Here is a 24090-nt window from a genome sequence, read left to right on the forward strand (position 1 = left end):
TTCTAGTGATATATATTTCTGGGTTTGTGCCAGTACCATATTGTCTTGATTACTGTGGCTCTGTAGTATAGTCTGAAGTCAGGGAGTCTGATTCCTCTAGCTCTGCTTTTTTCCCTCAAGTTTGCTTTGGCTATTAGGGGTCTTTTGTGTCTCCATACAAATTTTAAGATTTTTTTTGTTCTAGTTCTGAAAAAATTGTCACTGGTAATTTGATAGGGATTGTACTGAATCTGTAGACTGCTTTGTGTAGTACAGTCATTTTCACAATATTGACTCTTCCAATACAAGAACATGGTATATCTCTCTGTCCGTTTGTGTCATCTTTGATTTCTTTCATCAGTGTATTACAGTTTTCTGAGTACAGGTCTTTTACCTCCTTAGATAGGTTTATTCCTAGGTATATTATTATTCTTTTTGTTGCAAAGGTGAGCAGGATTGTTTCCTTAATTTCTCTTTCTGATCTTTTGTTGTTAGTGTATAGGAATGCAAGAGATTTCTGTGCATTAATTTTGTATCCTGCAACTTTACCAAATTCACTGATTAGCGCTAGTAGTTTTCTGGTGGCATCTTCAGGATACTCTAGGTATAGGATCATGTCATCTGCAAACTGTGACAGTTTTACTTCTTCTTTTCCAATTTGTATTTCTTTTTCTTCTCTGATTGCCATGGCTAGGACATCCAAAACTATGTTGAATAACAGTGGTGAGAGTGGACATCCTCGTCTTGTTCCTGATCTTAGAGGAAATGCTTTCAGTTTTCCACCATTGAAAATTATGTTTGCAGTGGGTTTGTTGTACATGGACTTTATTATGTTGAGGTAGGTTCCCTCTATGCCCACTTTCTGGAGAGTTTTGATCATAAACGGATGTTGAATTTTGTCAAAAGCTTTTTCTGCATCTATTGAGATGATAATATGGTTTTTATTCTTCAGTTTATTAATATAGTGTATCACATTGATTGATTTGCATATACTGAAGAATCCTTGCACCCCTGGGATAAATCCCACTTGATCATGGTGTATGATCCTTTCAATGTGGTGTTGGATTCTGTTTGCTAATATTCTGTTGAGGATTTCTGCATCTATATTCATCAGTGATAATGGTCTGTGATTTTCTTTTTTTTGTAGTATCTTTGTCTGCTTTTGGTATCAGGGTGATGGTGGCGTCATAGAATGAGTTTGGGAGTTTTCCTTCCTCTGCAATTTTTGGGAAGACTTTGAGAAGGATGGGTGTTAGCTCTTCTCTAAATGTGAGATAGAACTCACCTGTGAAGCCATCTGGTCCTGGACTTTTGTTTGCTGGAAGATTTTTAATCACAGTTTCAATCTCATTACTTGTAATTGGTCTGTTCATATTTTCTATTTCTTCCTGGTTCAGCCTTGGAGGGTTATACCATTCTAAGAATTTGTCTATTTCTTCCAGGTTGTCCATTTTATTGGCATGGAGGTGCTTGTAGTAGTCTCTTACGATGCTTTGTATATCTGCGGTGTCTGTTTTAACTTCTCCTTTTTCATTTCTAATTTCATTGATTTGAGTCCTCTCCCTCTTTTTCTTGATAAGTCTGGTAACGGTTTTTCAATTTTGTTTATCTTCTCAAAGAACCACCTTTTAGTTTTATTCATCTTTGCTATTGTTTCCTTTGTTTCTATTTCATTTATTTCTGGTCTGATCTTTATGATTTCTTTCCTTCTCCTAACTTTGTTTTTGCTCTTCTTTCTCTAGTTATTCTTTAGGTGTAAGGTTAAACTGTTTATTTGAGACTTTTCTTGTTTCTTGAGGTAGGATTGCATTGCTATAAACTTCCCTCTTAGAACTGTTTTTGCTGCATCCCATAGGTTTTGGATCGTTGTGTTTTCATTGTCATTTGTCTCTAGGTATTTTTTGATTTCCTCTTTGATTTCTTCAGTGATCTCTTGGTTATTCAGTAACATATTGTTTAGCCTCCATGTGTTTGTGTTTTTTACATTTCTTTCCCTGTAATTTATCTCTAATCTCATAATGTTATGGTCAGAAAAGATGCTTGATATAATTTCAATTTTCTTAAATTTACTGCAGCTCAATTTGTGACCCAAGATGTAATCTATCCTGGAGAATGTTCCATGTGCACTTGACAAGAAAGTGTAATCTGCTGTTTTCAGATGTAATGTCCTATAAATATCAATTAAATCTATCTGGTCTATTGTGTCATGTAAAGCTTGTGTTTCCTTATTAATTTTCTGTCTGGATGATCTGTCCATTGGTGTAAGTGAGGTGTTATAGTCCGCCAGTATTACTGTGTTACTGTTGATTTCCTCTTTTATAGCTTTTAGCATTTGCCTTATGTATTGAGGTGCTCCAATATCATGGTGTATGATCCTTTCAATGTGGTGTTGGATTCTGTTTGCTAATATTCTGTTGAGGATTTCTGCATCTATATTCATCAGTGATAATGGTCTGTGATTTTCTTTTTTTTGTAGTATCTTTGTCTGCTTTTGGTATCAGGGTGATGGTGGCGTCATAGAATGAGTTTGGGAGTTTTCCTTCCTCTGCAATTTTTGGGAAGACTTTGAGAAGGATGGGTGTTAGCTCTTCTCTAAATGTGAGATAGAACTCACCTGTGAAGCCATCTGGTCCTGGACTTTTGTTTGCTGGAAGATTTTTAATCACAGTTTCAATCTCATTACTTGTAATTGGTCTGTTCATATTTTCTATTTCTTCCTGGTTCAGCCTTGGAGGGTTATACCATTCTAAGAATTTGTCTATTTCTTCCAGGTTGTCCATTTTATTGGCATGGAGGTGCTTGTAGTAGTCTCTTACGATGCTTTGTATATCTGCGGTGTCTGTTTTAACTTCTCCTTTTTCATTTCTAATTTTATTGATTTGAGTCCTCTCCCTCTTTTTCTTGATAAGTCTGGTAACGGTTTTTCAATTTTGTTTATCTTCTCAAAGAACCACCTTTTAGTTTTATTCATCTTTGCTATTGTTTCCTTTGTTTCTATTTCATTTATTTCTGGTCTGATCTTTATGATTTCTTTCCTTCTCCTAACTTTGTTTTTGCTCTTCTTTCTCTAGTTATTCTTTAGGTGTAAGGTTAAACTGTTTATTTGAGACTTTTCTTGTTTCTTGAGGTAGGATTGCATTGCTATAAACTTCCCTCTTAGAACTGTTTTTGCTGCATCCCATAGGTTTTGGATCGTTGTGTTTTCATTGTCATTTGTCTCTAGGTATTTTTTGATTTCCTCTTTGATTTCTTCAGTGATCTCTTGGTTATTCAGTAACATATTGTTTAGCCTCCATGTGTTTGTGTTTTTTACATTTCTTTCCCTGTAATTTATCTCTAATCTCATAATGTTATGGTCAGAAAAGATGCTTGATATAATTTCAATTTTCTTAAATTTACTGCAGCTCAATTTGTGACCCAAGATGTAATCTATCCTGGAGAATGTTCCATGTGCACTTGACAAGAAAGTGTAATCTGCTGTTTTCAGATGTAATGTCCTATAAATATCAATTAAATCTATCTGGTCTATTGTGTCATGTAAAGCTTGTGTTTCCTTATTAATTTTCTGTCTGGATGATCTGTCCATTGGTGTAAGTGAGGTGTTATAGTCCGCCAGTATTACTGTGTTACTGTTGATTTCCTCTTTTATAGCTTTTAGCATTTGCCTTATGTATTGAGGTGCTCCAATGTTTGGTGCATATATATTTATAATTGTTATATCTTCTTCCTGGATTGATCCCTTGATCATTATGTAGTGTCCTTCCTTGCCCCTTGTAACATCCTTTATTTTAAAGTCTACTTTATCTGATATGAGCATTGCTACTCCAGCTTTCTTTTGATTTCCATTTGCATGGAGTATCTTTTTCTATCCCCTCCCTTTCAGTCTGTATGTGTCCCCAGGTCTGAAGTCTGTCTCTGGTAGACAGCATATACACAGGTCTTGCTTTTGCATCCACTCAGTGAGCCTGTGTCTTTTGGTTGGGGCATTCAATCCATTCACATTTAAGGTAATTATTGATATGTATGTCCCTATGACCATTTTCTTAATTGTTTTGGGTTTGTTTTTGTAGGTCCTTTTCTTCTCTTGTGTTTCCCACTTGGAGAAGTTCCTTTACCATTTGTTTTAGAGCTGGTTAGTGTTGCTGAATCCTCTTAGCTTTTGCTTGTCTGTAAAGCTTTTGATTTCTCCATCAAATCTGAATGAGATCCTTGACGGGTAGAGTCATCTTGGTTGTAATGTCTTCCCTTCCATCACTTTAAATATATTGTGCCACTACCTTCTGGCTTGTAGAGTTTCTGCTGGGAAATCAGCTGTTTACCTTATGGCAGTTCCCTTGTATGCTATTTGTCATTTTTCCTTTGTTGCTTTTAATAATTGGTCTTTGTCTTTAATTTTTGCCAGTTTGATTACTATGTATCTCGGCATGTTTCTCCTTGGGTTTATCCTGCCTGGGACTTTCTGCGCTACCTGGACTTGGGTGGCTATTTCTTTTCCCATGTTAGGGAATTTTCTGACTATAATCTCTTCAAATATTTTCTCGGGTCCTTTTTCTGTCTCTTCTCCTTCTGGGACCCGTATTATGTGAATGTTGGTGCATTTAATGTTGTCCTAGAGGTCTCTTAGGCTGTCTTCATTTACTTTCATTCTTTTTTCTTTATTCTGTTCTGCGGTAGTGATTTCTACCGTTCTATCTTTTCAGTCATGTATCCATTCCTCTGCCTCAGTTATTCTGTTATTGATTCCTTCTAGTGTATTTTTCATTTCATTTATTGTATTGTTCATCTCTGTTTGTTTGTTCCTTAATTCTTCTAGGTGTTTGTTCTTTAATTCTTCTAGGTCTTTGTTTAACATTTCTTGCATCTTCTCGATCTTTGCCTCCATTCTTTTTCCGAGGTCCTGGATCATCTTCACTCTCATTATTCTGGATTATTTTTCTGGAAGGTTGCCTATCTCCACTTCATTCAGCTGTTTTCCTGGGGTTATATGTTGTTCCTTCCTCTTGTACATAGTCCTCTGCCTTTTCATTTTGTCTATCTTTCTGTGAATGTGGTTTTTGTTCTACAGGCTCTTTGGTGGGCTAATTGTGGACTCCAGGAGGGCTCATGACAAGGAGTACTTCCCAGAACTTCTGCTGCCAGTGTCCTTGTCCCTTGCCATGAGCCACAGCCACCCCCCTCCCCCCAACCTCTGCAGGAGACCTTCCATCACTAGCAGGTAGGTCTGGTTCAGTCTCTTTCTCCCATTGCCGGACCTCTAGGTTGGGGAACCTGACGTGGGGCTCAGAACCTTCACTCCAGTGGGTGGACTTCTGTGGTGTAATTATTCTCCAGTTTGTGAGTCACCCACCCAGCGGCTATGGGATTTGATTTTATTGTGATTGCACCCCTCCTACCATCTCATTGCAGCTTCTCCTTTGTCTTTGAATATGGGATGTCTCTTTTGGTGAGTTCCAGTGTCTTCCTGTCGATGACTGTTCAGCAGTTAGTTGTGATTTTGGTGCTGTTGCAAGAGGGAGTGAGCACACATCCTTCTACTCTGCCATCTTGAACCGATCTCCTCCTCTTAGTTTTATGCTTGGCATCTTTTTTTAAACATTAAAGATGGCTTTTAAAAGTTTTAAATATTTGTTTATATGAAATTACAGTTTCTTCTGAATGTGACACTGTGCTGAGGCAGGCTCTGGAGTGTTCTAGCTTTATCTTGGTTATGCTGGCATAGTGTATAGTTAGGCATCTATCTTTTTTCCAATGAGAATTATATTAAAGTGTAAATTATCCAAATTCCATTCTTAACTGGAAATGTTCACTCTAAATTAAGGGGAAGTCAAAATATTGGAGAAGCAAGTCAGCTGTATAAAGGTTTATAAACAGGATTGAAATGGAAATCATAGGGGTTATCAGGGATTTTACATCAGAGCCTCAGGATTGGAAATGGCATCATAAAATCATTAAATTCAACCACCCAACCAATCAGAATTTGCTTCTGCAATGAACATGACAGATGGCCACCTAGCCTCTGCTGGAACCCTTCTTCCATTGGTGGAGCCATGTCTACTAGGGCAGCCAATTCTTGTTTGGACAATTCTTATCATTATAATGTTTCTTGTATTTAACCCAAATTTAGTCTCTGTGACTCACTGTTATTGGTTCTTGTTCTACTCACTGGATGCAATAGAATGTGGCTGAGAAGAGAGGCCTGACCATTTACTGGCTGCTGACTTAGGGCAAATTTTTAACACAAATAAGAATAAATTTCTGTACTTCTACAGTAGACAAGATAAGTCCTAAATCATGGTTTTATTTTGAGGATTAATGTGATAACATGTAGAATGCATTCAACATAGTACCTTATACATGATATGTTTCTTAAAAATGTTAAAAAAAAAAACCCTATATCAATGTTACTAAGAAAAATGTTACCAGAAAGCCAAGGTTTATGTCGCAGGAGTCCAGGTTATCTCTTTGCTATCAAAATGTATCTTTCTGGTCTTATGTTGCTTCAGATAATGAGTCTATATGTTGGAATGAGTCTCTGACCCTCTTAATTCTGATTGTAGGTGTTAAAGTCCTTGATTTAGAAATCTGGCTCTGACCACTTGAGTTTCCGTGTTTTCTCTCTGTTCTGTATAATCTAACACTCCAGTTCTGATTACTGTGCATCTAACTCAGGTCTGGTAAATGGACAACTCCTTTCTGGTTTCACTCTGTGTCTAGGTGGGGCATGAACAATCACAATTCCAGGGCAATCAGTGAGAACGATTGAGACCTTTCATACATATCAAGAATGCTGTATAGTCCTTTTCTTTTTTAAGGTTTTTTTTTTTTTGGATGTGGACCATTTTTAAAGTCTTTATTGAATTTGTTACAATATTGCTTCGGTTTTATGTTTTGTTTTTTTGGCCACGAGGTATGTGGGATCTTATCTCCCTGACCAGGGATCAAACCCACACCCCCTGCCTTGGAAGGTGAAATCTTAACCACTGGACTGCCAGGGAAGTCCAAAGAATGCTGTATACTCTTTATGTTCTTCACAGATATGCTCTCAAACTTGTGCACACATAAATCCAATATGAAGGCAATGGTTTGTTTTCCTTGTGGGAATAGGGCTCAGATGCTTCTGGAAGAAGAGTTAGATGTCACCCAAATACCCATGTATTTATTTCCATCCAAAGAGCTGCATGAGGCCATTTTGTTGGGGGTCATGATAAAAAAAGCCCAGATCGCCCTGCAAGAAAGGAGTGGCTGCCAGGTTTCAGGAAGCATTGTCTGCAAACATCCTCCAGCTGTCATCTTCTTCAGAGTCAGCCTCGACTGCAGAGAGTCACCTCATTGAAATCATGGCCTTCCTAGGGAAGCTCACATGTAGTGACTGGCTTAGACAGGTGTAAATGCCTGACCATTTCATCCCACTGTTGGATCTCTGATGGGTGATGCTCATTCTAGAGCTCTCTGCCATGTAGACAGAGACTTTGTTGGGTCTGCATTGCAGTTCACCTTCTCCCTCTACCCAATTCTGCTTCCACTCTCTTTCTTTCACAGATGTTAATTTCTAAGAAAGACCATGCTCCCCAAAACTCTGTCTTAGCACTTGCTTCTGAAGAAGCCAAGCAGTGATGAGGGCTAAGTGAATAAGGAGGGATTTGTTGTTTTGGGTTTTGTATATTTTCCCCCTAAAACCTTCTTGGAGAAAAGGACAATAGAGATGGCTTGTGTTCTTTCCACCCTGTGAAGGAACTGGATTTGAACTCCTGAGGAAAGAGTATAAAGTAGAGGGAATGGTTTAAGCAAAACTTTTAAGACTCTGAGCTAAAGCAACTCTACTTTGAAAGCCACCTGATGAATTTTGAAGTGTAGACAGATCCCTTTTCCCCTAACAGATCGCAGTCGACAGAAGTGCAGCCTGATCACTCTCTGTGCTTGGATAATTACCAAGTAAGAGTAACTATACCCAATGAAGCAGGTACAGAGAGAAGACACCTTGAAGAGGAGGGAGAATTTGTAGACTTTCTCCTAAACCCATATGAGACATCACTACTCAGGTGATGGAGGGGCTGGAGTAATACAGCAGAATAGGCTTGGAGTAATGGGGATCTGGGCACTGATATCAGTGTTGCCACATGTGTACATGTTAATTGATGGACTGTGAGATAATCGGGTTACAACCATAGAAATTAATGTGCTCTGTAAATATGCTGCATAGTTGAAAGCAAGTAAACGTAAAAGTAACAATAACAAGAAACCAACAGGCAGATTAAGTATATAAATGCCCAGGATCTATTGTTTAAATCAATTCCAGGGATCAGTAGCTTTCAACAACTCCCTGACAATTTTCTGAGATCAGTCTACCTTCCAGAAAATCATTTACAACTCTGCATCTACTGCCCCATATGGATTTGACTGAGGTTTAGCACAAGGCGAAAACAAGTTCAAAAGAAGACATCTATGAGGCTCAGAAGAATGAAATGAAAGATCTATGGATTTCCAGTCATTAAATACAAATTCTCTGATGTGATATACTTTTTCAAGTGTTAAAATGTCATGGTGTTGTCTTATTGCAAACATTAGAAAACAATCTCTTCTCTAGAATTAGGAATCATTACTAACCACTATAATAATTGTTGAGATGCCAAAGAAGACAGTGTGTATGTTCTGCATAGCCTGATTAAATTATCCTCAAGGACACAGAAATAAATGCATTGTGATCTGTCCTCTGCAAAGGGCCTGATATATTTAGATTTTCATTAAGATGGGCTCGAACACAAAACGTCTTCAGTTATCCAGGAATGTAATTAACCACTTCCTAAGATTCCTACTTAATCAATGCTATTTTCCCTCATATTTGGTTAATTGAACTGTCAGCCTCTACTGTGGTCTGGGGTATGTGGATAATTTGGGCCAGCAGCATCAGGGACATTCAAACTCAAGGTCATTTCCCCATTGAAACTGCCTCCTTACATTGAATGTGAACTCTCATCCTCTGTGTGAAACACATCTTTAGTCAACAGCCACACTCTAAAAATATATTTTAAAATTTAAGACAAAGAATGCTGAAATAGTGATATATTTACTGAAAAAATATATGAAAAAGTTTTAGAGTCCGAAAGACTTAAACGTGAATCCCTGCTCTTTTGGGTAACAGCTAATTTTGGGAAAGTTATTTCTCAGTTTCTTTCTCTGTCAAATAGAACTAATATTAATTGATACTTTATAGTACTGCTGTGAGAGACTAGAGGTAATGTTTGGATAACACCGAACACATAACAGATATGTAATAATTAGTTGCTATTATTACTTTTATTTTTATTACTGCCATTATGTTTATTCTCAGTTTTCCAGATTACAGTCAAGTATCAAAAAATCTCATGGGCTTCCCTGGTGGCGCAGTGGTTGAGAGTCCGCCTGCCGATGCAGGGGACACGGGTTCGTGCCCCGGTCCGGGAAGATCCCACATGCCGCGGAGTGGCTGGTCCCATGAGCTATGGCTGCTGAGCCTGTGCTTCCGGAGCCTGTGCTCCACAACGGAAAAGGCCACAACAGTGAGAGGCCCGCAAACCGCAAAAAAAAAATAAATAAATAATAATCTCATAATTCCAGGCATATGAGATGATCTCATGACTCCCATGGAATACTGATATGTCTATGTTTCAAAAGTGTATTATCAAGTTTGAGAGCCTCTGACTTGTAGGGCCAACATAAGCAGGATGGTCTGCAAAGCTCATTCCATCTGCTCTGCTCAGCCTCTCCTCAAATACAACTATGCTGACCCTACCCAAGCATCTCTGGGGACTTCACTATAAGGTCCATGGACCTTTGAGTCACTTACTTCAGCGGATGCTGTCATTTGCTTCACTACCTGAGCAATGACAGTGGTATAACCAATCTTTCCTTTCTAGATACCACTATTCCTATCACTGAGTAGGGGAAGAAAAGTGCATTTGTCCATTCCTTCCTCCATCAGATTTCCTGAGGGTCTTCTAACTGCCTAGCACCCTGCTGTTTTAGGGGAACACACCAATTAACAAGACGTAGTATTCACCCTCAAAAACACACAAACAAAGGTGAAAGACAACAGGATTCAATAAACTAAAATCTGTGTTTAAAGGACAGATTTTGAAGTCAGACAGACCTGCAGTCTAATCCAGGTTTTGCTTTTATTTAGCTGCTTGGTCTGGACAAGTAACTGGACAAGTAATGGGGAGAGTACCTACCACAGGTCATCAGGAGGACCTCATGCACTAAAGGAAATGAATGCCCAGAGCAGTGTTTTGTGCATAGTGAGAGTGCAGTAAATATTAGTAGCAGTAGTAATGGTGAAAAATGATTATGATAACATTACTTACTATTTGTATTATTATCAGTTCAAAATGTCAGAAGCAGACACCACAGCGATGGGGGAGCATATTGAAAACGGAGGCAGAGAAGCAGGCAAAGGCCAGATTATGAAGGGCTTTGCAGGGACCGAGGGGGCAGTGATGATTGTTTCAGAGTTTTATAAAGAGGAATTTTGAGCAGGAGAAAACAACCTGGCCTTTCAATTCCAAAAGATTGCTTGCCCCTGGGGTGGAATTGTAAGTGTCTGCAAGCCCAGGATTGGTCCACTCCCATGAACCACAGGTGTCCCCCTCCTTGATGTGTCTTGAAAAATTAAAATAAGGACAGTTCAGTCAACAGAGTGTCTGTGAAATTAATGAACCCCTTCACCTTCAACACCTGGTAATTATATCTTTCAATTAAACCAACTCCCTTGCTGTCTACGATCTTATAAATTAACTCACAGCTTTACATCTTTCCAGCCAGATCTTTCCAGGACTCCAGCCTATGACGCCAGAGATGGAGAGTGAGCTCAGAGAAGGCAAATGTAGGACCTCATTTAATACCCGTCTGCTTGTCCCCTGAGTCTCTTCCCACTCAGACTGGCCACCAGAACCAAAAGTGTAATTTTTTGTGTAACTCATAATCACTTTGGACTGTATCTGAGCATATCTTATGACTCACTGAAAAGGAAGAATCGAACTAATGAAGTCTGTTGTTGAATCTAGTTCATATGAATTCATTCATTCACTGAATTTTTGAGAGCCAGGACATTTTCTAGAGATAGAAGAAATGATCCTTTGTGGGGCATGGGTCATCTCTGTCATGAAAAAAATAAACCCACATGGCTTAAAAAAAGTTCAGTCCACATGTATATTTATTGATTCTTCATTTAGAAGACAATTTTCCAGTTTTAAATATGTGCGAATTACTGAACATTTTTTGATAAAGAAAGTATAGGAAGATTTAAGAGGATATAGCAGAGGTTTTTCAACTGATCGGGGCTCAGCAAGTCAGGTCAAGAGGCAACCTTTCCACTGAGACCTGTAGGGTTGACAGAATAAAGGTAAATGTATTAGGAGAATTACATTGTAGGCGAGGGGGACATGGAAAGTACATGGAACAGAGTTCTGTAGAGCTGGAGCATAGAGCAAGATGGAGAGATGACGTGATGAAAGAAGAAAGGGTCACAACATGTAGGGTCTTGTAATGATGTTCAGGAGTTTTGGATTTTGTCTTAAAAGCTAACAGAAGCTGTGTACGGATATTAAGCTAAGGGTTTTCATGACCCTCACAGACATGGTATTTTTCATGTTATCGTTAAATGATCACTCTACTTGCAAGGTAAGGAAGTGTCTGGAAGGTAGTAAGGCTGGAAATAGAATGACTAGGTTCAAGATGCTTGTGAAAATCCTAGAGGACTAGGAAAGGAACAGTGGAGACAGAGATGTAGATATAGAAAAGGAACAGTGGAGACAGAGATGCAGATTTTCATAGAGTGGGTGATTGATAGGATGTGTGTGATGAGAGAAGGGGAATTTTAAAATGAGAACTGACTAAAATAAGTCAGAGAAAGGCAAATACTGTATAATCTCACTTATATGTGGAATCTAAAAAACAAACAAACAATAACAAAAACAGAACTCATAGAAACAGAGAATAGATTGGTAGTTGCTGGAGGTGAGGGGTGGAGAGGCTGGGGAAAATGAGTGAAGGCGGTCAAAAGGTACAAACTTCCAGGGACTTCCGTGGTGGTCCAGTGGTAAAGAATCCACCTTCCAATGCAGGGGACGCAGGTTTGATCCCTGGTCGGGAAACTAAGATCCCACACGCCACAGGGCAACTAAGCCCACGTGCCGCAACTACTGAGCTCATGCGCCTCAACTAGAGAGCTCCTGTGTTGCAAACTACAGAGCCCAGGCGCTCTGGAACCCATGTGCCACAACTACAGAGCTCATGCACCCTGGAGCCTGTGTGCCACAACTAGAAAAGAGAAAACCTGCACGCCACAACTAGAGAGAAGCCCCACGCGCACCATAACAAAGAGCCCACGCATCACAGCGAAAGATCCCACATGCCTCAGCTAAGACCCAACACAGCCAAAATAATAATAATAAATAAATAAATATAAATATAAAAAAGGTCCAAACTTCCAGTTATAAGATAAATAAGTTCTGGAGATGTAATAACAGCATGGTGACTATTGCTAACAACACTGCATTTCATGTTTGAATGTTGCTGAGAGTAGATCTTAAAAGTTCTCATCACAAGAAAAAAAAATTAGTAACTATGTGAGGTAATGAATGTTAACTAAAGTTATTTTGGTAATTATTTCTCAATATATGCATACATCAAACCATCATTATGTACCCCTTAAACTTCTACAATGTTATAAGTCAGTTATATCTCAATAAAAATGGACAAAAATTTTAAAATGTTAAATTAAAAATGCATACTAGCTTCCCGGTTTGAGTTACTGAGTAGTTGCAAAGCATTTTAGCTTCTACTGAAAAAGGGTCCCAAAAGTAAAGGTAACAGAGCTCCTTAGAAGGCAGGTGGCTGTTACTTATTGCATGTCTATCAAATGGATCATGGTGGCAGGGTCTTCTTTGATAATCTGAAAACTGAACCCAAGCATTGGACCTATTGGGTGCAGACTCTGGTCTTCTGTCCAGTAGTATATAACATGTATGAATAGCCTGAGGGATTTACATAGAAAATAGAAATAGTATTTTCATAATTCATACCTCCTTTTCTCACCCTAACAATGTTCTAACCCCTGATTCAGAGGTGAGAAAACAGAAGTTAAAGAGTTAATGAATTGGTACAAATGAAGTGTTAACTAGGTCTTTGTTTGAGTTCCTTGATCTTTCCAAATGAACATGGAATTGTCTCATAGGCCACAGGTGTTTAGGGAGCACCTACTATGTCTGTAGACCTTCTACAATCTATGAAGTTTAGCTTTGTGAAAGCAATGATTTTATCAGCTGATCGGTTTTCAGAGCTCAGAGACAAAAATGCCCTTGAGAGGAAACACATTGGAACGATCAGTTGTTTTCTTTCATGCTTCCTACAGTGATGTGAAAAAGATAAGTCTTCCTGGAGAAAAATTCTGAAAACAGCATTTATGGCCCTGCAATCCCATCCTCAGAACACTGTGACATAATTTGCTCTTATTGCTGGGACATTCCAGTGGCCATATCTTTTCCTATCACTCAGGGAATGGCACAGAGAAATCTGATCTTTAGTCCACTGACCCCAACATCATTCTCTATGTCTCTGGGCCCTCCCTGACATTTTTCATTCTACTTAACTCTCCAGCATTGTCTAAGCTCTAGTTTCTGTATCAGGCTTCTGTTGCAGGAAAAGACTGCATCAGCCCAAGTTTTATGACCTCTTGAACTTCACTGTCAATTTAGACAGAAAACACAACAAATGTTTTTATTGAATTTTATATAACCCAAGACTTCCTGGCACAATGTGTGGCCATCCAGATCCAGGACTCATATTCTGACTACTAATCTAGATTAAATATGACAACAGCAGAAAGGGATCTGGGTGAATAAAAACACTTGATAAAGCTCCAATCTTCATTAAAATCAAAGACTTTGAAGTCAGCCATATCTGGGTTCAAGCCCCACTTCTTAACTCTAAGGCAATAGGCAATTTATATAACTTCTCTAAGTCTCAGTTTTCCTATTTGTAACACAGAATTAATAAAGAGGACTCAGTAAAATAATGTGTGAAGCCCTGATATAATATCTAGCACATACCTAGCAATGATAACGGAAAGCTAGTTTTTCCCGTTTACTCACAATTTGACTTGATCTCTGCTATCCAATATTCACCCCTATTTATGCTTAACTAATACCCTTAATTAATTTGTGAATCACAGCAGTCATAGTGGTTTACTTATAAATTTGTACTAAATTTTGCTGTGAGTTTAATAATATAACAATATAATCTGGCTAGCATTTGTTGAGTATTGAGGATATACTGAGTATTTACCCCGTGTCAGGCAGTACACTAAAGGTTTCATATGCATCATCACTAGTAATGATTACAATAAAGAGGATGCGTAACTGCAATTATCTCTCACCCCCTTGTTTTTAAAGGTGAAGAAACTGGGTCTCAGAGGTGTCAAATGAATTATCTAAGATCACAAAAGTAAAAAATCCAGAAAATAAGATTGAAAAACCATAGCTGTTTGACTCAGCAAATTTACACTATACAGACTATTATTAATTTTTAATGTCCTTCAAAATAATATCACATTTTTCTTTAAAAATTTCCAATAAGTAGGACTTGTCCCTAATTCAGACTTTATTTTTTTAGATTGGAGATTTCACATCCTTCAGTGCAAATCAATAAGCATTTTGGAGAATACACTGATGAGGTTTTGAGGAAGGTGCATCTTGTGTGTTTTCCATAAGATGGAGGGGATGGCTGTATGATTACTTATTTTTCTTAAAGAAAGGTAACATCTGCATTTATTCTAGGACAATGTCAGAAACTAGTTACCTTACAGGACATGTGTCACGTGCAGCCACAGGTTCCAGAAGCAGATGGCATGTACTAACCAGTGTATGTATGAATTAGCTCTGGGAATAACTTCTACTCAGGGTATAAAAGAAATTAGGAGGTGAGTAAAATTAGGCAGCAGACCTATGCAAAATGGTACTCTTTTGCCTCCTTTTCCTATTCTGTGTGTGTGTGTGTGTGTGCGCACGCACATGTATGCATGTACTGAATGTACACATCACACACACATACACATTCCTACCCATATGTCTTGTAAATCCACTCTATAATCCTGAGAGGTCAAAACGTTTTTTCCTTGACATTCAAGGCCCTGGACTAACAGACATAGTGGTAGGTTTTCAGTTCCGTTTGAAGGCACCTGATGGACGTAAGACCTGGAAAAATTCATTTAACACTTATGGGTCAAATATCTGTCTTGTAAAACAAGACCATGAGGAAGATTATCTTTTCTTCCTGTTGTATCTAATATTGGGAGCACACGATTCTATAAACCTAATACTACCTAATACTGCAGAATCAGACTATATTCACATAACTAATCTCCAACATTTCCTGATCCTCCAAGCTACAAACAACATTCCTGTCTACAAAGCTTTAAACTATTGGCTGAATTAATTAGCAGACTGTAGTAGTGTGCAATAAAAAATAAAACTGTCATGATTATTCAGGAATTTTACTGTTTCACTACTCCTTGAATCTGAACTCACCTTGTGACCTGTTTTAATCAACAGATTGTCATGGTGTATCTCCCATAGCCTAGGCATCAAAAAGCTTTGTGTATTTCTACTCTCTCTCTCTCTCTCTCTCTCTCTCTCTCTCTCTCTCTCTGACAAGCTTCCAGGAAAACAAGCTCAGCATAACATGCTGGAGAACAAGAAGCCACATGGAGCAGAGTTGAGACATTATAGCTGAAGTCATCTAGACAAACCAACCCTCAGGCCATTGCGGGCAGCTGACCACACTGCATAAATGAGTGAGCTCAGAGGAGACCCAACTAAATTGCTGACCCACAGAATTGTGAGCTAAATTAACATTTAGCTGGAATGGTTTGTTATACAGCAAAAGCAAACTGATACACGGAGCTGTCTACCTGACTTATGAAAATCTTCACATGTTCACAACTTGCTTGGATTCCATTTCTTCATAAAGTCTACTCATCATTTCAAGCTACATTGAACATATTCATTCGTTGAACAAACACTTAGTGACTGTTCATTAGTATTTTTACTGCTAGTAAACTTTGGTTCTTCATTTATCACATTAACACTGCCTGTATCAGGCTATCTGTTAACATCCTACCACATGATAGGTTATTTCCTTTATCATAGCAACTGGAAGGCTAAAATCCATATTTCCTAGACATTTTTGTCAGCCTATTCCAATTTAGGTTTTTACCAGTGAGAGGTACTGGCAAGATGTTTGGAAAGTTAGAAAGAAAGAGAAGGCATTCACACTCTGACAGCAGTTGATTCTAGGCTTAAACACAAGGCAGATGTGACGTTTTGTCAGTGACTTGCATATATTCTCCTATAAATTACTTACTTCAATGCTCCCAGCAGCTGATATAATTGGCAGAAAATTATCTGAGATTTTTGTACTTCTTGGATTCCCAAGTGGTATCAGCATCTTCCCTGACCATTTCTATCCCTGTCCTTCAAAATGCTTTGTGTCAGAATTTAATTTCCTGCATTAAAGTCTCTCCTGTTTGAAATATTTAGTTTCCCTTTCCCACACTGAACCTTGAGAAGTTTTGAATATGTACTTTTTTCATTTATATAATTATATTATTTAGCGCTACTAGGCAAGTAAGTAACCATAAGAAATGTGGTTCATCACCCCAATTTTTAAAAAAATGAGTAGATTGAGATCCAGAGAAATGAAATGACTTATCCAAAGCAATCATAATTTACTGTCAAAGCTAAGATTGCTATGATCATTGATTGGCATAATCAGACCTGTAAATTTAAACTTAGAAAAAACATGGAGTCAGAGGTTTATTTAGTAACAGTCCAGGTTCTGTGGGGGGCAATGAAGTAGCGTTAGGGCTGGGGTGGAAAGCAGGGGGCAGTAAGAGTACAAGGCTTCCAGGACACCTAACCTCACTTAAAGCAGAGCAGCTTCATTTTAATCTACTCTATGTATATGGCTTCCTTTTAATATTTCATTTAGAGATAGATAACACAGATTAAAATATTTTTCCAACTATTGTGTTAATAAGGGAATCTGTTGATTGTGACATTAGAAATGAATGACAATAAAGTAGGGAATAAGTTTTTTCAAAACATTTCCTGTTTTTTAAACAAATTGTGAGGAATAAATGACATACAGTAAGCTGCATATACAATTACGCAGTTATATACAGTTGCATATGCACATGTACCTGTGAAACAATCACCACAAGAAGATAACAAATATTTCAATCACTTTTCAAAATTTTCTTGAGCCCTTTGTAATCAATCACCCCTCTACTCCCACTCTCACAAAACCTGTAATCTGACTTCTGTCACTACAGATTAGTTTGCATTTTCTAGAATGTTATATAAATGAAATTATGCACAATGTACATTTTTTCTGGTTCCTTTTATTCAGCATAATGTTTTTCAGATTCACTGATGTGTTTGCACATATCAGTTTGCTTCTTTTTTAAATCACAGATAAAGTATTCTGCTATATGAATATACAAAAATCTGTTCATTCATTCACCAGCAAAGGGACATTTGGGATGTTTTCAGTTTTTCAGCCATTACAAATAAAGCTGCTATATACATTTGTGTACAAATATTAGTGAGGCTGTATGATTTCATTTATTTGAGGTAAATATGTAGAAGTTGAGTTTCTGGGTCTCATAGTAAGGTGTGTGTTTAACTTTGTAAGAAACTATAAAACTGTTTTCAAGGTGGTTGTACCATTTCACATCCCATCAATAGCTTGCAAGAGCACAGTTGCTCCACGTAACTCGCCAATACTTAGAATTATCACTCTTTTTAGTTTTAGCCATACTAATGTGTAGTTAATGGTATCTCACTTAAAAATAAATAAATAAAGACCATACTTTATTCAGAGTTCCTTTGTTTTCACCCAATATCCTGTTTGTGCATGTGTTCCAGGATCCATTTCAGGATAGCACATTATATTTAGTCATCCTATCTCCTTAGGCTCATCTGGGCAGTGACAGCTCATCAGACTTTGTTTTTGACCTTGACAGTTTTGAGTACCAATCAGGAATTTTGCAGAAAGTTCTCCAATTGGGATTCATCTTATGTTTTCAAAAGTTAAAAATGGCATTTCTTAATTAGAGTGGAATTATGGGTTTTGAGGTGGAAGACCATAGGGGTAAAGCATCATTCTCATCACATCACATCAAGAGTACATAGCATAGGGTTTCCCTGGTGGCGCAGTGGTTAAGAATCCGCCTGCCAATGCAAGGGGCATGGGTTTGAGCCCTGGTCTGGGAAGATCCCACTTGCAGCGGAGCAGCTAAGTCCGTGCGCCACAACTACTGAGCCTGCATTCTAGAGCCCGCGAGCCACAACTACTGAAGCCTGCGTGCCTAGAGCCTGTGCTCTACAACAAGAGAAGCCACTGCAATGAGAAGCCTGCTCGCCGCAACGAAGAGTAGCTCCTGCTTGTCGCAACTACAGAAAGCCCACGCAGCAACAAAGACCCAACACAGCCAAAACTAAATAAATAAATAAAATTAATTAATTAAACAAAAAGAGTACATACCATCAACAAGATTTATCACTACCGATATTAACTTTGATCACTGGGCAGGGGTAGCTTTCTTCTTGATGAGGTTATATTTCCCCCCCTTAATATTGTACTCTCTGGAAAGAAAGCACTGTGTGCAGCCCACACTTAAGGGGTTGGGAGTTATGCTCTACCACCTTGAAAGTGGAGTATCTACATATTTTACAGTTGACCATTGAACAACATGGGAGTGAGCGGCACCAACACCTGTGCAGTTGAAAATCCACTTATAACTTTACAGTAGGCCCTCCCCATCCATGGTTCCACATCCACGGATTCAGCCACTGAGGATCATGTATTTTTTGAAAAAAATCCGCATATAAGTGGACCTATGCAGTTCAAACCCATGGTGTTCAACTTTAATGTGAATTCTTCTGCCAGAGCCATGAGGAGATCTTTCTCGTATTTTCACCCTGAGAACCTGGTGGGGTTCTCAAAGTAAAGGCCACAAATGTGTGGTGATGCCCCTAAGACTGTAGTAATCAGAAGTTTCTCACTCTCGTGCTCATCCATACTATCTCTAACTACTTATCAAAATTACCATTTATGTGTTCCTACCAGTTTATGGCTCTCAGCAGCTTCTGCTCTAGGTAAGCAGAACTTGGTTATCTCTCTCTGTAAGAGCCTGTCTCTCCATATTTCAGGGTGTAGGTTTACCCTGCAAATTCTATTCTCTGCTAATTCCAAGAAAAGTCTTTGATCTTCAGTTTGATATTCAGTTTGTTTATCTTGTAAGAATGAGTGTTGACTTCCAAGTTCTTTACATAGTGGAGTTGAAATCCAAAGTTTCCTCTCATGATGGTTTTGAATTGCATTTCACAGAAAGGAGTTTTGTATTTTTAAGGAACTGCTGTGTTGGGTCTGTGATATTTTTTGTTATTTTTCCCTGTCTCTTTTTGTTGCTAAATGCTACCAATGGTATGTAATTTCAATGAAGTTTCATGGTGGAAGCATACTTTAATTATATATCTATCCCTGATATCTAACATTGTGCATGTCCCTGATAAATTTATATTAAATGAATGAATTAAATCCAGAGAAAGAAAAGTGTCTATTATTAAACTCAAAGTCCTACTGAGAGAGCAAATCTTTAGTATCGAAAAGCTTTCAATGAGATACTGACTTGAATACTAGTAACAATGATGCAAATAGTTGCACTTTTTGAGCATTTACTATGTGAAAGTCACATAGTAAATGTGATATATTTGTGATATATTAACTCAGTTAGTACTAGCAACCCCCATCATACACCTGAGGAAACTCAAGTCTAGAGAAGTTAATGTTACAGCAGGTTAATAGCAGAGTCAAATTTCAATCCCAATTCTGACTTTCTTACAAACTCTGCCCTTAACTATTGCCCGTTACAACAGTGTTTCTGCTACTAGCTGGTAGTAGCAAATGCATGATGATAAACCATGGAAATAATATTAACTGAACCAGCTGAAGTCTTTAAAACCAAAGAACTAGATTAGAACCAGGGTGTACTATGTAATGGCTCTGTGAAATTATATAATAGCCTTCAACTTGTCAACTCTTGAGGTTTCATCTGGAAAAATAAGGAAAATAACTTTTCATGTCCCTGTTAGGACTAAATGTGGTTTACTGCATTTAATTAGTAGTAGTTTTCTTTCCTTTTATTTCTTATAGTGGCTTAGAGAAAATGGAAATAAGTAAAGGCTTTCTGCCCTCCCTCTAAACATTTCATTTTCTTATTTTTTTCTGTGATCTTTTTTGTTTGGTCTCCTGGGAATGATGGTCCATGAGACGCCAAATTCTGTCTGGTTGGCTAAAGAGAATGAAATGGAATTTATTATTGTTAAGCTTATATTGATCCCATAACTTCCCTGGATGATCTGGAAGTAACTATTGGCCCTTGAGGTCCATCATTATGAGCCACAAAATTTGTTCTTAAGTAGAGAGAACATCTTGATAAGAGAAAGTTGCAGTTGATAACACATGATCAACATCTTTAACTGCGGTTTGGTGTGGTCAAATGAGGCAGTTCCCTAGAGTGTTTGAGAGTGTGTAAGTTAGCAATACTATTTCCTCATCTGTAAAACTGGGATTAAAAGCAACCATCTACATCAAAAGAATTTAATACATTTATAGATTTATTCAACAAATAATGATTGAGTCCTCTTCTAGAAAATTAAGATAAAGCAATGAACAAAGCAGACAAAAATCCTTATGGCTAGGAAAGGAGGAAAATGAAGTTCATAAGCCCAGTTGCTTGTAGGTTGATAGATACAGTGGTGGGATCTTATGGACATTCTTTCCTGATTGTGGCAAAAAGTAAATGTTTTAAGGAACTCTCATAATCAGGATAATTAATGCTAGGTTCTATAATAAACAGTTCCAAAACTTTAGTAGCTTAACACAACAAAAGTTTATTTCTTGCTCACAACCCATTCCCACATGTCAGGTGAGCATGGGGGCTTTGGAGAGGAGACTCTGATCCATAACATCATTCAAGAACCAAGAGCTGACAGAGGAACTGTAATCTTTAGTGATTCTCTCAGTGCATGACACCAGAGATCCATTTGAGCCTTTCTATCCTTCCAGCTAGTAGGCAACAAGACAGAACATCATGCAGAGCATTTCATGGGCATTCCTGGATAGGACAGTATTCAATTACATGACCCCAATTTACTACAAGTAAAGTGGGAAATGTACCTTTGTTTGTGTTCAAAAAGAAAATGAAACAGGCTGGGTAAACTCATAGCATTGTCTGTATCTCAGGAACCAAGTGGGATAATGTTTGTAAAGTACCTGGCCCTGCCTGGCACATAGTAAAACTTCAATAAATGGTAGCTATTACCACCACTGGGATTTTAATTTGTTAGACTATAACACACGTTTACTGAATTCAGGTAATTAAAGAATGGAACTTTTTGTTCTGTGTCAACCCATTTGATCATAAGAATAGTGATGTCATATTACATTTGCATTACATTTTATTGTTTATGAAGCACTTACACAGATATGACTTCATTTTGTTTTCATTTTTTCTTCTCAGTACCATGTGAAATGTGTAGATAGTATTCCTATTTTAAATATGATCAAATATGCTCAGAGAATGGTGCATTATGCCCAAGTTATTACAGCTAATAAATGACAGAGACAATTCAAATCCAGATTTTTTTTTAACTCTAAGGTCAAGGTTTGTCTCATTATATCATGCTGCCCAAATTACTAAAATCTACAACTGTTTTCTATTGTTGAGGGTTTGACTATGATGCCAGCAAAAGCTGGGCTATCTGTGAGTCCCGAAGTTGGTTCTTCCATATGATCATGGAGTATCCTTCATAAATTTCTAATAGTACATTTCTTATTTCAGGAGGATGCAAAGCCCTAAAAAATTAACTGCTCATTTACCTTTAACATTTTGAATACCATATATTAATAAAAACTTTCAAAACCTGGCTCAGGTTCAGAAAAGAAAAAAAAGTAAGAGCATGAGGAGATCTGGAAATGATATTAAATAAGTGATTGGTGGTAAACTGTGCATTTATGTAGTAGAATAAAAGATCAAGAAAAGACTCAGATATTGCGTTCAGGTATTTGAAGGACTCCAGAGGAGGTGTGTCCTGTTTTCCCAATAGTTACAATCATTTTTGCATTCCACATCTATGAATCATTTAAGGATATGTTTTCCATTTTTAAATCCTCACTGCTTCGTCTAGTGCCTGGCACAGAGAAAGGACTCAGAAAATGTTGGGAGATGGGCAGAGTATATTTTTGATATAAAGAATAAAGCCATCTGTTAGACACGGCACAGCAGCAAATGCCAGCTCCAGGTTGGACAGAAGGTGTCGTATGATAATGGGAGAGAGTAGTTTAGGAGGTAGTGAGCTTCCCTTCTCTGAAAGTACAGTAAATGCATATTTATATTCCTGCATGAAGCAGGGAATTGCTAATCAATCTGAGACCCTTTCAAGTCTTAGACTCAACATTTGGACACAAACTATAATTTTAGGAAAGATACACGGGTGGCCATACGGAATGTGATCCTTCCTTCATGCATCCACACACTCATTAACAACATCCAACAAACTTCTCTTGAGCAAAGCAAGAAATCTTCCATCAGATCTTCCTAGATTGTCTTATTATTCGCTTCTCATGTTCTATCTTTGTGCTCCCTTATATCTTTCTCGCAAAATACAGTTTATTTCCCCCAGGGAGCCATCTAATTATTTCTTGAATGTCCCTAGTGTTTCTCTATATATTTTCTTGGCTTTAAAGACATCTCCTGTTAGATCTTCTCCCATTGTTATGATTTTCTGTGTGATAAAATATATTTCCATTCCATTTTGAATGACTATTTCCTGAATTTCTCATGTTCACACCTTCACTTCCCCTATTACTGCACTCCCACATAGGTGAGAATAAAATTTTCTCTTGATATATTTAAGCCATTGTCAATTAAAATACACCTTCTCTGGCCACATATCGCCATTAATAATTATTGGGTTCTAATTGCAGTTATATAACATTTTCCAAACAGCCTCCATACATATTACTTTATTTCCCCTCAACAGTCATGCAAAATAAGTCTAATTATTCCCACTTGACAGATAAGAAAACTGAGTGATCATTCACCGAGTGAAGCAGAGTGAAGTTGAATGAGTAATCCAAAGTCATTCAGCTCATTACTGGAAACTTCAGAAATATAATCCGCATCTTATTTCTGCCCCTGTACTCTCTCCAGCTGCATGCTACTTTCTGGGGTTGCTTTCTCTTTATCTCCATGCTACCTGATGACATGACTTGCCTCTGCTTACTCCTTCATAAAGATTTTTCTTTCTTTCCTTTTCCTGTCATCCTTCAAGTTGGGAAACACTGCATATTGACAGGTGAATGGAAACACAGAGACACACTTCACACCCTGGCTTGAGAATCTGAGCATTTCTGTTACAAGTCCCCGGAGTAACGATGTATTGATGTGGATGAACCTCAGATACTCTCTACAATCAGCTCCTACCTATTTCATGAAACTCCTCAAGCTAAAATGTATACCTACCCCTAGAGTGTAGCCATAAAACAGGCTGTGAATTCTTAGGAGAAAGAAAATGCAAACTCTTAAACTGAAGAACAGGACCTGACTCTAGAAACATGGGCCCCTTACTGCCCAGGGGATGGCATCATGGATTAGGCTGGCAGAAAATTTAGTATGTGGTAGACAAAGGGCAATGGTCTCAGTAAGACCTGTTGTGCTGTCCATGGTTCTGACTGACTATCAACCCTGGCATTTGACCTGTTTGTTTAAATTCTATTCATTGATGGAACCACAACTAATTTTTCCACTGATTCTGTCTTGGCACTTGCTTATAATGGCTCATCACATGTCCAAATAAATTAAACCCTTTGTTATTTCACCATCTGTGACAAAATCTTTAGTTTGAGTCCAATCTTTTTTTGTCTAGACATGTCAACTTGAGCTTCTTTATACTCCACTTCAGCCCCAACTTAAGCGTATCTCTTGATTGAGCCATTGTATCATTTGGAGAA

Source organism: Neophocaena asiaeorientalis, unplaced genomic scaffold, assembly GCF_003031525.2.
Source record: "Neophocaena asiaeorientalis asiaeorientalis breed wild unplaced genomic scaffold, Neophocaena_asiaeorientalis_V1.1 scaffold78, whole genome shotgun sequence".
Classification (NCBI taxonomy): domain Eukaryota; kingdom Metazoa; phylum Chordata; class Mammalia; order Artiodactyla; family Phocoenidae; genus Neophocaena; species Neophocaena asiaeorientalis.